Below are 13,983 nucleotides of genomic sequence, written 5' to 3'. Positions count from 1 at the left end.
TTCTCTGGCCACTTTGACTTATTTATAGACCAGCAGCCCTCAAAATAGAACACATTTTCTCATGTCAGAACTCAGATTGGCAACAATTGGTAGTGGCATAAAACATATCCTAACCTGGAGGGTAATCTACATATGTATATGTGTTATTAAAAATAATTGGCAACCCTTTTTTCTCCATTTTGGGTCCCCTGGGGAGCTGGGTCATAAACTAGAAGCTTCAGTCCACCTTCCTGAGGTGGGCAAATCCCTGCTATTACGACTGGGCTTAGTTCCTGATTATTGCCAGCTATTCACTCTTGTTATGAGTATTTCCTGCCTTGGGAGGTGCCAGAGGCACTGGGTGCCATCTCCAGATTCTGGGCAGTCTCTGGAGAACTCTACGTCTTTAGGTTTCTTGGCTCCAGTCTGCCACTCTTCACAGCTCCCACCTGATTCCTGATCTGGCCTTTAACTCTCCTGTGAGGACTGGGCCATAATTACTCTTGGGGGAGGAGTGGTGAGACAGAGCCTAGGAAGAGGGTAGGAGAGTCAACACTTAAATTAATTGCCAGGCCCCGGTCCTAGCTGCTTGTGGACCTCAGCTCCTCAGACCAGCCTTTTTTCACAAAAGTGATGAGTAATGCAAAGGGCAATGGCTTCATAGCCATTTTGATGTTGCTATAAACATTCCTGCTTGGTAGAGTTCTCTGTCTCTCTCAGAGGCATTGGAGGCTGTTTCCAGCTTATTTCTGACCTGAACTGCAACAGTAATATTAATACTGGTCATTTGGAAAGTCCAGATTAAGACATCGCCTGTTAAGTAACTCCACTAAACAGGATTTCTAATCATACAAGGACCCTAGAAATTTTCCTTTATCTCCATCCCCCACTGACAGTCACCAATGGTGACAAGCAGGAATAGCTTTTTTTCTTGAGTTTCTGCCTAGTGGAGTCTGCGAGGTCTCTTGGGAGTTTCCAATGACTCTGGTTGCCACTCTTAACCATCCATGGAATTCTCTTCTGTACGACCTGACCTGTTGTACAGCTGGGTCCCTCCCCGCTCTTCCCCCAACTGTTTGGCCTGCAGTATTGGTGCCTATCTGTTATTAACACTACAACACCACTCCTTCCAAATGCCATCCAGTAGCCCCGCAGGCTTCTCCCATTCAGAACTGTGGATGTTTAAGGGTGGGAAGGAAGCAGACAAAGCTGGCACTCCATTCCCCATAGCTGGCTAGTGATAAATCTAAGGGCCCCTTTACATGCTCTTTCAGAGGCATCTCATCATACACTTGAAAAATTTCAAACCTGAGGCAAAGACAAAAGTGCCCTTTCTCAAAGTGGAAGGAGCAGTGGAGTGAAGAACTAGAAATACCAGGTCTTTTGTGCTCTACTGACTACTTTCATGTTTCTTACGACTTTCCTAAAGATCAGGAACTTTTATGCAGTACACAGAAGTAACACCAAAATAAAGCGTCCCAGTTGGCTTACTAATACTCTCAACACACTGCCGTGAAACGAGTGTTCAAAACTGAGTATCACACCTGATTTTTTCTCCCCTGCTATTTAATGGTGCAGGCGACAGGATGGGTTTCCCCAAGCAAATGAGTTTTAGGAAACCCCTTCTGGTGAGATGCAGCACAGTTTGGAAACAACAGTAGAAACAATTTGACCTTTCCAAAAATTAAGGGATGGGAAATGGATGGGTAATGCAAATAAAAAGTGAAGGGAAAATATTCAAATAGCTTGACGAACATACATAATATAACGAATTTGAAATGCTGCAAACAGACATTATCCTCACAAAACAGGATGAACTCAGCCACAAACACTAATTTGGGATTCCCACCCACCTAATTCGTCCTAGGCTCAAAAAACTAAGGCTGGTACTTTCCAGAGGATGATTGGTGGCTTTCACACTCAGGGCCCTGCCCCCCCCCCCCGCACGGAGGATAGAGGACAGGCAAGGTCCATCAGCTCTGACTGCAGGCTCAGTCAAGCAGCCCTAGTGGCCTGAGAAGGCAAGGCAGAGGTTGGCTGTCACCTCTGACCCCATCTCAGCATCCCCCTGGAGCTTTGAGTTTCTGATTATCCAAAACATGGCTTCCATCTCACTTGTGGTGATTTGCCTTGGCTCTCTCTGACATGTCACCCTCATCCCTGATTACCCTCTGGCTCCTTTGTGGAGTCAACAGAGGTCTAAACATGCGGTGCTTCCTGGCAAGTCCACTAGGTGGCGCTAACACCCCAGGTGAGAACAACTTAAAAACTGATCCCTGCACAGCCAGGTGCAGGAAGACTGCCCAGAACCAAGCCCTCTCTCTGGCCCCGGGAGGGCCCAGCGGTTCCCTCACCTGCTTCTCTCTCAGTTACTACTACTACGACATTCTGACTCCATCTGGGAGTGGTTGGTGGGATTCATGACTTCTCGTTCCTCTCTGTGATTGGCCAACTGGCAGCCTGCAGACATACTCAGCTGGGCGCCCACTGTGATATAAGTTGCCTTGGACTTACTTGCTAACGTAAGATGAGAGCTTTCACTTGCAAGTCAGGATTTTAATTACTCTTGGTAAATCCACGTCCTGGTAACGACCGGCCTGAGGGGCAGTCAGGGCTGCAGCCAAGGATGGTCTGACCCCTTCTCTGCTCCCTAGCACCCACTGAACCTGGTTCACTCATTGACATCGCTTGCGTGCCCCCTACCGTGCTTGCAGCTCTGCAGCCTCTGAAATGTTTCTCTCTTACCAGTCTGCTATGAAGTAGGACCCCCTGTCGCCTCAGGTGGAGCAGTACAGGTCTGGGACTCTCCCTCCACTTTTTTGCCCCAAATACAGACTACAGACCTCTACTCCTCATGAGGCTTCATAATATCCTTTCCCCCTTTATGGGCTTTTAGTTATCAGATACCTGGGTGCTGGGCCAGATTTTTGAAATTCCTTCCAGACCCTAGTACTCAGTCCACACTGAGGTCTGCAGGTAGGCCAGGTGGACAGGGTTCAAGATGAGCTTTTTCTCTGTTTCTGTAGCCACTTTTCCTTCTTGTGGTATCTCAGTGACCCCACAAGAAGATGCACCTCTAAGATTTTTAGATCTGTTGATACAATACAAATCCCGTGGCTATTTCAGTGACCTTGTCCATTAAAGTGACATGTAGCGCTCCCCGGCACTGCTCATTCTTCCAATAGACTGTATAGGGCTGGTCAGATGCCAGGCATTCTGCACCAAAAACCTCATTCAACAAATATTTCTTCAGCATCTACTTTTCCAGGAACAACGTCCCTGCACTGCTTGATCTCAATGGTCAATGGCAGAAACAGACAAGTCACAGGACGCCTGCTACTGAATGTAGTGGCAAACAACACAGCACTCTTGCAGGCTTCCTGCTCTGGAATCCCCATTGGTCCACTACACTAGCTTTGTAGTGAGCCGGGTCCTTCATCTTTGAAATGGGGCAAAATAATAATAGTACTTCCTGAGTTAATCCATTTGAGCGCTTCAGCATGCCTGGCATATAGCCAGAGCCTGATAAATGGTAACAGTCCTCAGGCTAAGGTGGCATGTGAGACAGGCACCTAATTCAGTCTTTAAAAATGAATGTCACCGGCAGGTACCAATTGTTTACCTACTCAACCCAGCCAATAAGGCAGTGAGATAAGGGAGATGTTTTAGTTGATTAGCATTTTGTGGTTTTAAAGGAGTCCTTCCCGAGCAACCTATGTAATCCACACAACCGACTATGCATCTGATACTTCATTTTGTGATGAAGTGTCTGGAGGGTCACGCAGCTCAGGGTAAGTTATCAGAGTTGGACCAGAACCCAGCTGTGGCTGACTTAAATGGTACATATCCACCCTCCACCCCACCCCCACCCCCGCCATACTGGGCTGCTTGATTTATTTGCATTTTGCTCACTGAGGATTGAGCTGAGAGTGTGAGGCTTTCAGCCAGGGTAGGGTGGACTGCAGGATACCACTTGTTAAAATCACCCAATGGAATGTCCCCTTCAATGAAGACAAGGTCCAAAGAGAAAAAAAAGGGCCTTGAAGTCTAAGGAGAAGTGTGTGGTGGATTTAAACTCTGAAAGTGGCATTTTTGCCTTGCCTCTAAACCGAGAAGCAGTGATTCTGTTCAGGTAGGTTCCTCTCAGTACATGTGGTTTGTAAATGTGTAGCCACTATGATTGTCAGCCCAGAACTCAGATGTGTAGGGATATAATTATTTTTCCCTAACTAGTTTTTACTAGAAGAATCTGCCTTTCAGGCCATTCAGTGTGTCCTCGTCTTCCCAGGTTTGCATTCTCCTTTAGGTTTGCCTAGCCCCAGCCCTCAGGGTGGGATGGAGGGGAGGGGTGGAGATGTGATCCTCAGGCCTCCAGTTCAAGCCTGCAGAGCCCTTTCAGGATCAATGACGTTGCATACTGACGTAAGTAAATTCTTAGTCTCCTGGTCGATATTTGTAGCCATTAGAAAATTTGAAGTGTGTGAGCATTGGCCACTCCGTCGCAATCTTGCTATCAACTTACAGTGAAAGCAAAGCTTGGACTAAATTTTGCAGCACCTCCATACAGACATTAGCTGACACAGCAGGCCCTAAATGCTTAATACCTTCTGTCCCCCAGTGCTGTAATGGCACAGGACTCTGTCTCTACTGACACCTTGCATGAAGGTTTCCTTCCTCCAGGTAAATATTCCAAAGCTAGGATTCTCTTTAGAATCAGAAACAAGTGATCAGAAGGCCTCCCGATCCTATGGCTGGACAGAAGACCATTTAAGATACAAGGTGCTGGCTATTTATTCAGCGGTGAGGAGTACCTCTGAGATGGCTTCGGCTGGTCAATATACCCATCTTGATTTCAGGGAGGCCCAGAGCTAACTTGCATTGTTATCATTGACAGGTTGTTATTTTCACCAATACAGCCTCATTTCTTAAATTCAGGACGCTAATTAAAGTATCTATGATCCGTCAAGACACCAGTAACTGAAATTCCTGTGGACTATGATTCTCCCTCTGGACCACCCTTAGACTGTACATCCTTGATTGAGACATGTTATGGACTGGATATTTGTGTCCCTGTCCCCCCAACCCAGTTGTAATGGTATTTGGAGGTGGGGACATTGGGAGGTGATTGGGTTACAGATAGGATTAGGGCCCTTATAAGAAGCAGGCAGAGGGCTAGCTAGCTCTCTCTCCACCTCGTGAGGATACAAAGAGAAGCAGGTGGTCCACCACCCAGAAGAGGGCTCTCACCAGAACCTGACTATGCTGGCACCCAGTCCTGGACTTCCAGCCTCCAGAACTGTGAGAAACAAATGTCTGCTGTTCAAGCCATCCCACTGATGGTATTCCATTATAGCAGCTGGAGCCAACTAAGAACGCTTGTAGCATCTGGGTTATAGCTTACTTGAATCACACACGGAGTCCACATATTCTGAAATATTTCAAGAAAATTGCAAACACTGCTACTGGGCCTTTCTCGGTGATTTTTTTGCTATTCTGGAACATAAAAGAAATATTCTGCTGTTCCCAAACTCGGCTGGGACTGTCCAGGGAACTGCACAGCTACTGCTTCTCTGGGGTCTCTCCACCTCCAGGGGAGCTCCTCCCGCGAAAGGAGCAGTGCCTCCTTTCCCCCAAACCACAAAGCTTATTTCATTTAGAAAAATCACATCACTAATTTGTCCCTACTTAGAGACCCACTGACACTCCTTCCCTTCCTCTCAGCCAGGAGAATTTTTCTAGTCCAGGGCAGGAGCCTTCATGACACAGTCACTTAAGCCTTATTTATTTATTTATTAAGCCTTTATTAAGCCTTTTAATCTTATGTCAAGATTACTTTCATTATCCTCCAGGGACAGAGATTCTTTTCCTAGCCTCTTTCTTGTCACTTTCCCGTCCCTAAAAAAAGGGGACACAGGATAAAGGACCAAAAAATGCAGGGGAAAAATACTGTAGGAAAAACACTGACTACTATTCAAAAAATCCTATCCTACCAGGATTGTAGTTGCCAGAGGCCCTGCAAGGGTTCATGCCATTCTTAGGTTAGGATTGCCCAGCACTGGAGGCACTGAAGTGGTCTGAGAACAAGGCTTCTGCAGCTTTTCATTCGTGGCTTAGTTTAGTGAGCTTCTGGGCATCTTGGTTAATACTTTCCTGGAAAGTCTTGATGCTTTAGATAGTCTAAAAACAATAATTCAGGGGTGCTTGGCTGGTTCAGTTGGAAGAGCATGTGACTCTTGACCTCAGGGGTCATGAGTTTGGGCCCCACATTGGGTATAGAGGTCACAAAAAAAATTGAAAAAAAAAAAAGCAAAAACAATTTTTATATTTTCCATATATCTCTGTAAAGTCAAAATGAAGACACTATGGAAGATTTGCTTTGATATGTCATTTCCTACCACCTTATTTGCTTCATACTCTAAATCTTTACAGATACTAGGGTCAAGAGACCGGGATTTTAGGGTCCTAAAAGTCTTCTTTTTGCCTTAGCATTCTGACAGAGCTGTGGCAAAAGTAAGAGCCTTGGCCTTCCCACTCACTACCCTCTACCCCACACTGGTCCTGGCTCTCTGCCTGCAGTATTATTGACTATATCATACATTTGTATGTTTCATATAAATTGTCACACGTATTGCGATGGGGAGTCGTAGTGGAAAGAGTCTCACTTAAGCAAGAAGATCTGGGTTTGAATCCCTGGGTTTCCACTGAGTAGCAGGAAGATCTCTGACTTTCCTTGTTCTTTTATAAAACAGGAAACCTCACTGGATTAAGAAGATTAAGTTAGTTCACGTAAAGTGTACTACATAAGAAGAACAAGAATTGGCCAATCTGAATACATGCAAACATATCAATACTGTGTCAATTGTTTTTAAAGGTGTTATATATGCAATTGTTAATTTCCCAAGAGGCCAGGGTGGAGGGGGTGGTTGTTTGTCTGTGGATCCTGATGGAGGAGGCTACTCTTGATCTCATAGCAGTAACATCATGAGCATTTATAATTTTCATAGTATCCTCCTTGTGCTGCCGCCATTTTTCCAAACAGCAATGAACTCGGGTTTGGGGAAAGTTCTTTTGCGCAGTAGGTGACAAGCTCAAAGGCAAGGCATGAAAAGGGATTAGTGGATACATGTATTCAAATAAAGGGGAGTTCCCCAGAAGCACGTCAGGCTGAGAAGGCATCCTTCCACTGTCCATCAGTAGAAAAGCTATTTGACTGACAGATATGAGTTTTTTGGAACAAGCAATAATGGAGAACTACGGGTGACAGATGTCAGATGTTGGCAGAGTGGCTGCCAAAACAAATCTCCCTCCACCTTCAGACATCAAGATGATGGAGGACTGGGCACAGTTGGACTGGCAGCTCCTTCTTGCTCGGATCATCGGTCACATTATTATTTCTCAGTCACTGGACAAAGCAGATGGTTTACCATGTATTTGTGATTTTCTATTGGCCTAGAAATTGTTTTTCCATCAGGGTACGGCATGTAATCAATTATGACAGTGGGTGGGGCAAGGAAATCCCTGCCAGTAAAAGTCCAAGGCTTTCTCTTTTATTAAATTTGCATAAACCACTCTAATTTCCAACTTAAAAGCAATAGAGGGAAAAAGCAGAGTAGTGTTCTTAGAAATAACTTGGGTAATTGCAAAACCACAATTCTTAGTTGGTCCTGGAGTCTCTCAGTTTACAGTCGTATCTGCTGTCAGTTTTGTCTGTCCATTGTTAGTCTTAACATTTTCTTGTCTCTATTCTGGTCTTATACAGCTTTATCTTATAATCATAAAATGAAGGGACGCCTGGGTGGCTCAGTGGTTGAGCATCTGCCTTCGGATCAGGTCGTGATCCTGGGGTCCTGGGATCAAGTCCTCCATTGGGCTCCCTGCGGGGAGCCTGCTTCTCTCTCTGCCTATGTCTCGGCCTCTCTCTGTGTCTCTCATGGATAAATACATAAAACCTTAAAAAAAAAAAATCATAAAGTAACATAATCAGAGCCAAACTCTGTAAAAGTAAACAGAACAAATACCGAGAATACACATACCCATCAACTCAGATTTCTTTTTGAATATTCAGTTCTACTATATTAAATGCTAATAATCCTAAATTGGCTTGCCTTGGCATGGGCGAGTGGCTACCTACAGAGAACAATATACACATTCTCTCTCAGCCACCCTCTGAATGGGTTTTCCTTCTAAAAGGCATCTTGCATATATTTATGGAAAAAGTCCCTTAGTAATAAAAACAGCACAACAATTTTTTTTTTATTTTTATTTTTTTATTTATGATAGTAACAGAGAGAGAGAGAGAGGCAGAGACACAGGCAGAGGGAGAAGCAGGCTCCATGCACCGGGAGCCTGATGTGGGATTCGATCCCGGGTCTCCAGGATCGCGCCCTGGGCCAAAGGCAGGCGCCAAACCGCTGCGCCACCCAGGGATCCCAGCACAACAATTTTTAACATTATAAATATCACCTAGGGAAATCTTTGACACAAATAACATGTTTCTTCTTGTCTTTTTTTCAAATGTATTTTTTCTTATAATATCAGGCTCACAGTGAATAGTTTTCTATCCTTTTTTTTTTTTTTTTTCATTTAATCATGAATCAGAGGAATGTTACCATATCATAGATATTCCTTAGGAACATGATTTCCAATGGTGGCAAATACTGAGTTCCTATGATGTGTCTGGCACTATTCTAAGCACTGAAGACAGGAAAGAGAACAAGCTACACCCTAGCCTCGGGGAATTTACATGCCAGCAGAGACAAACAGGTGATCAACTTGTAAAAACAGTAAATGCATGAGATAGTTTCAGATAAAATGGGATAATAGTGGCCAGGCAGGCTACTTTGCTTGAGTGAAGGCCTCTTGACAAGGGAACTTGAGTCAGGATCTGAAAGCTGGAAGGGATTAACCACTTAAACATCTTGGGAAAGAGCCTTGTAAGCAGAAAGAACAAAAACTGCAAAGACCCTGAGACAGGAATGAGCACGTCGTGGTCGTGGTCGAGGAACAGAAAGAAGCATGATAGCTAGGGCTTGGTGAAGAAGGGCAGTGGACAGAGAGATGGGAGTGGAGACCTAGAGGGAGCCCAAGTCACATAGGCCTTGTAGGAGTTCAGTAAATAGTTGGGACTTTGTTCTAGCAACAATGAGACGCCATTAGAGAATTTTCCAGCAAGCGGCTGGTACGACTTGATTATAAAGACATCCTTTGGCACATAAGTAGGAGATGCTATGTAGTCTACAAGAGCACAGGCTCCCATGGTCATGCAGACAAGAGATGAGGGAGCTAGAATACGATGTAGCAAGGTCACAAGGAAGAGTGATGGACTCAATACATAACTCGGTGATAAAGCACACAGAATTTTTTTTTCTTAGCTTTTAGATTTATTGATTGATTGATGAAGAATTGAGCAACATAAGTAAGCTTGATTCAGACATACATAGAGCTCTGCACCCATAATGAATAAACCCACATTCTTCCTGAGCACATGAGACATTTATACAAAATGACCATGGATGAGTTGACAAAATGAGTATCCATAAATTTCAAAGATGTCTATCTTTAAAGATCTTTGAAGTCCTATAGATTTAAGTCTGTAACTATTTCAGTCTTAATCTCAGAATAAGAAAAAAAAAACATTAGTTAAAAAAACTATAGATAAGAAGAATAGAAACTTCACTGACTCCTCTATTAACCAGTAGACCAACATTTGGCACCAATATAATTAATTTCACCCTTAATGCTATTGTTGAAAGTATTTAAATGCCCAGGAAACATGAAAACCCATGCTTTCCTCCCTAATCCCACATCACACTTGGCTCATTTTCAGTGAAGACTATAATTAAATCTTTATTTGAAAACATGACTAAAAGATTAGCACTCACTGCATTATTGAACCTACAGAAATTTGTGATGAATTTGATGGGAAATGTTAGGTTAAGGTAAAGAATCTAGGATTACAAGGGCAACTGGGTAGGAGGTATTGCCATCAAATGAGAAAGACATGAGGAGGAGTGAGCAGTCTTAGGAGGTAAAATTCCAAGGTTTGGTGTTGGACAAAGTTGGCCTGAGATGCCCACTGGAGATCCAAGCTGGGTAGGTAATGGAATGAAGGAGGATTGTGGACTGGAGATATAAATAATATCTATACACTAATAGGATCACCTAGGCGACTACATGGGTAAGGAAAGAAGAGAGCTAAAGGCAGAATCCTGGGATACTCCACCATCCACAGTATTAATGGCATTGTCTACTTACTAAACATTTCTGTGTTCCCCATGTTTCTCATCAAATTTGCAGTTAATAGGGCCATATCAATAGCTCTGGACAGTGCATAGTGGAAGCATCTAAGATTTGGTTCAAGGCTTTTTTTTTTTTTTAAGATTTTATTTTATTAAAATAAAAAATAATAAAGATTTTATTTTATTTATTCATGAGAGACACAAAGAGAGAGAGGCAGAGACATAGGCAGAGGGAGAAGCAGGCTCCATGAAGGGAGCCTGATGTGGGACTCGATCCCAGGACTCCAGGATCACGACCTGAGCCAAAGCCGGATGCTTAACCACTGAGCCACCCAGGTGTCCCAGTTCAAGACTTTCAATTGTTCTCCTTTCCTGCCCCAGGAATCATGAATCTATGTATTTAAGTTGATATGCCTGTCAACCCTAATCCCTTAGTGACTATGTGGAACAAAGCCCCTTTTGATCCATGTCAGACATGTTACACAAGAGAGAAACTTTTATGAGTTAAGCCATGGAAAACTTCAGGCTTAATTTGTTACCTCAGCACAACTTGGCCCATCCTAACTAATTCAGAATTCCATCATATGCTATACTACAACAAAACACTATTTTCCCTTTTTTTAAAAAACAGGCATATGTGATTTGATAGGTTGTCAATGGAAGTCTATCAGTGGCTATTTCTAGTTTCTATCTAAACAAAATTTAAACCAACTTTGTGTTCATTTTAGAAGCTGAGGAGCAGGGATGCCTGGGTGATTCAGGGGTTGAGCATCTGCCTTTGGTTCAGGGCTTGGTCCCAGAGTCCTGGGATCAAGTCCCACATTGGGCTCCCTGAATGGAGCCGCTTCTCCCTCTGCCTCTCTCTGTCTCTAATGAATAAACAGAATTAAAAAAAAAAAAAAAAAAAAAGCTTTAGAGCAATCCTGGAATTGTTGAGTGAATAATGCAAGATTATGTCCATTCTTTCAAAGATCCTCATTTCTCAACTTTTTTTTTTGTTCTTAAAGTTTATGAAAACTTTATACATATTTCTTGCATAATTCTTTAATACTGGTACTTTAAATTTTCAAAATTTCTCCTGAATTAATGCTCTCCCCTTGTATCAGGTATTTTTTTAGATGTATGATGCATTGAGAAGTTTATTTTAATAGTCCTCATTCATGCATCTAACAAATTTTAATTGAGTCCCTACTGTGTTTTAAACATTTTGTGTTTTTTTGTTTTGTTTTGTTTTTTGTTTTAAACATTTTGATAGGAGCCAGGGAAATAATGAAATAAGAGCCAGTACTTAACTTCATAGTTATAGGTTTGATACCACCTGGAGCAAACTTATCTGGGGTCAAACTCAGTTTTGAGATCTTCAGATAAGAAATCAGTTGGGTTCTCTGTGCCTTAATTTCTTCATCTATAAAGTAAAAACAGTAATTCATACCTTGCAGTTATTTTGAGTGTTAAAAGAGACAAAGTGGATGTTTTTAATTAAGCTGTAGAAATGTACTCAGACTACCTCGAAGAGAAAAAGGTTTTTATTTATTTTTATTATTTATTTTTTTAGAAAAAGGTTTTATTGTAAAAACAGAACCTGCAGAGTATCTAGTATCAGGGCAGCCTGAGAGTCTAAGAACCAGGTGGTCTCTGCATTACATGCTTAAGTCTGCTTCTGTTTGTGTGTTTACTGGTTTCTTCCATTACCTTTGCTTGTTCTTACTCCCTACTCTAAATCTGTTCTTGAGCATATATTATTTGTGGCTTCTGTTTCTTCATAGTTTCAGTCTGCATGCTCCTCATAGCTCAATCTTAGGTTTCTTTTGATTCTTTCTCTTTAGCCCTCACATGTAACTACCTAATTTCCTTTTTCTAGTTCAAAGTTCCAGGAGAATCTGTTGGACCGATTTATTCATTCAGGCATTTGGCACCTTTATATGAACTATCTACGATGCGTAGGCAACGTACTCCCATGGTAATTTTGGCCCCCTTTTAGGACCCTCTGAATTATCCCTTTGCCCTTATTCTGAAAATGCCTGTTTCCTTGGAAGCTTGTTAAAGATGCTGAATTTGGCCCCCACTCCTGATCTATTAAATCAGAATCACTTTAACTAGATCCCCAGGTGATTCATAGGCCCATTCAAGTTTGAGAAGCACTGCCTTAAACTTCTAGTTCTTGAGGCTGGCTGTACATTGGAAACAGCTGGGGATTAAAGAAATTACTGATGTCTGGATCCCTCCTGCAGTCTCAGATTTAATTGTTTTGGGGTGCAGCCTGGCATCCAAAGGGTCTTAGATGATTCCAGTGTGTGGGAAGGTTTGAGAATAACTAAACCAGTCCTGTGCCACGATGGACCAGCTGTGAACCTAGAATAATTGCTTAGTTTCTCTCCAGACCAGATTCCTAGCACCTTAAGTGAAGAGACCCTGTGTACCTCGGACTTGTCCTGAGAGCCAAATGTGATCACACATGTGAAACTTTTGAAACGTGTGCTTATGATCCCATGCATCACTTGACTTCTCTAAACCCATCTTCGTATATATAATTGGGGGAAAACGCATTATTAAATATGAGAATGTAAGTAAAAAACGGATAGAAAACAATATGTAGGCCAACATTATTAAGTTCTGTCATTGTAAAGCTAGCACAGGTAAGCTTTACCTGTTATCTCATTTTACCTATCACGAAACTGAGAGAGAGGTTAAATAGCTCTTTCAAGGCCCTGAAAGCTGTTAAAGAAACATTATTCACCAGATGCTCTTTAAAAAATGGTGAGGAAAGGGCACTCGGGTGGCTCAGTTGCCTAAGCATCTGCCTTCAACTCAGGTCATCCAGGATCCTGGGATCAAGCCCCACGTAGGGCTTTCTGCCCATCCAGGAAGCTGCTGCTCCCTCTCTCTCTGCCTGCCACTCTGCCTACTTCTGTTCTTCTCCCCGCCCCCCACCCCATACATAAATAAAACCTTAAAAAAATGGTATGGAAGATTTTACTCAAGACTACTGCAACTGAGGTCAAGACTATTGCAACGTGGAGGAGAGACTCTGAATTCAAATACAGCAGAGCCAGATAAAGTTTTACAGCCAGGGGGTGTGGGGGAGGGAGGGAATGGAAACTAAGAGGAAGTTGGTTAGCTATCAAGGGAGAGGGGGGAGGGGAACTTGAAATCAAGAGTGGAGGAAGAGGGGCACCTGCCTTCGGCCCAGGGTGTGATCCTGGAGTCCCGGGATTGAGTTCTGCATCGGGCTCCCCGCAGGGAGCCTGCTTCTCCCTCTGCCTGTGTCTCTGCCTCTCTCTCTCTCTGTGTGTGTCTCTCATGAGTGAATAAATAAAACTTAAAAAAAAAAAAAAAAAAAGAATGGAGGAAGGGGAGCTGGACAAAATTCAGAGGGTGGAGGAAGAGGAGCTTGATTAGATACTAAGGGTGAGGGGATTCTCGATAAATTGGCTTCGCAGGCCAAGCACGAGGCCTAGGCTGGAAGAGCGCTCACAACACACTGGAGGAAAAGTCTGCAGCGCGAGCGCATCTGTCCAGGCGCCGGCGAGGCCGCTCCTGGGTGGGTCAAGTCCGCAGCCTCTGCTGACCTCACATCCCCAGTGTCAGGGGTGCACAGTAAAACCTCATAGGACCCCATGTGTCCAACACGCACACCCTGGAGGTAAGATTGCCAGCTGCGTTACAGCTTCACCTGCAATCGACCCCAAACCCACGCGCCGCTCACCCGCTTCCATCCGTAATCTCCCAAATCCAAACTTGCCCGGGCAGGAATCACCTCCCCGGA

The sequence above is a fragment of the Vulpes vulpes genome, chromosome 8 (assembly GCF_048418805.1).
Source record: "Vulpes vulpes isolate BD-2025 chromosome 8, VulVul3, whole genome shotgun sequence".
In the NCBI taxonomy this organism is placed as follows: domain Eukaryota; kingdom Metazoa; phylum Chordata; class Mammalia; order Carnivora; family Canidae; genus Vulpes; species Vulpes vulpes.
Note: the sequence above shows the minus strand (reverse complement) of the source record.